We start from the raw sequence: 662 nt of genomic DNA, 5'->3' as shown, positions 1-662 counted from the left end.
CAATTGAATGGGTTCAAGTTTAAAAATGTTAAATTTTTAAATAGATTTATAATGAGAAAACAAAAAAAAATTAAAAAAAAAAAAATATATATATATATATATATATAAGAGGAAAAATGGAAAAGAATAATAAAAAAAGAAACTAAAAGTATCATACAGAAAAAATGTTTAAGCCTTTTTTAAATATTACATATATTTTTCTTATCTATGAGAACCCATAACAATCCAAAAAAAAAATATCAATGGATTGAATTGTTTATAACAACTCATGCATCCTAGTCTTACTCAACCAGTTAAATCTTTTTTACTAATATTACATATATTAATAAGGTTTAAGTACATTATTAATATTTTAATTTTAAGTTGAATTAAACTAGAATATATAGTCAGAAAAAAAAAAACTAGACTACACATAAATACTTTAAAAATCATCTATAAGATGTTTTTTATTAATTAAAAATATAAAATAAAAAATTAATATTGCATCAAAATTTAAATCATTTAATCAACATGTAGTTGGTTAGAGTAAATTTAAACTCACATTCTTTTATGAGTGTTTTGTTAAGATACCTTTTGAAATTACCATTTTCAAAATGGTGGATTCACATAATGGTACACAAAAATATTTTACTTAAAAACCCTCTCAAATGGCCATGTGAGAA

Source organism: Glycine soja, chromosome 11 (assembly GCF_004193775.1).
Source record: "Glycine soja cultivar W05 chromosome 11, ASM419377v2, whole genome shotgun sequence".
NCBI classification, from domain to species: domain Eukaryota; kingdom Viridiplantae; phylum Streptophyta; class Magnoliopsida; order Fabales; family Fabaceae; genus Glycine; species Glycine soja.
The sequence above is the reverse complement of the archived record's forward strand: the minus strand, read 5'-3'. Positions refer to the sequence as shown.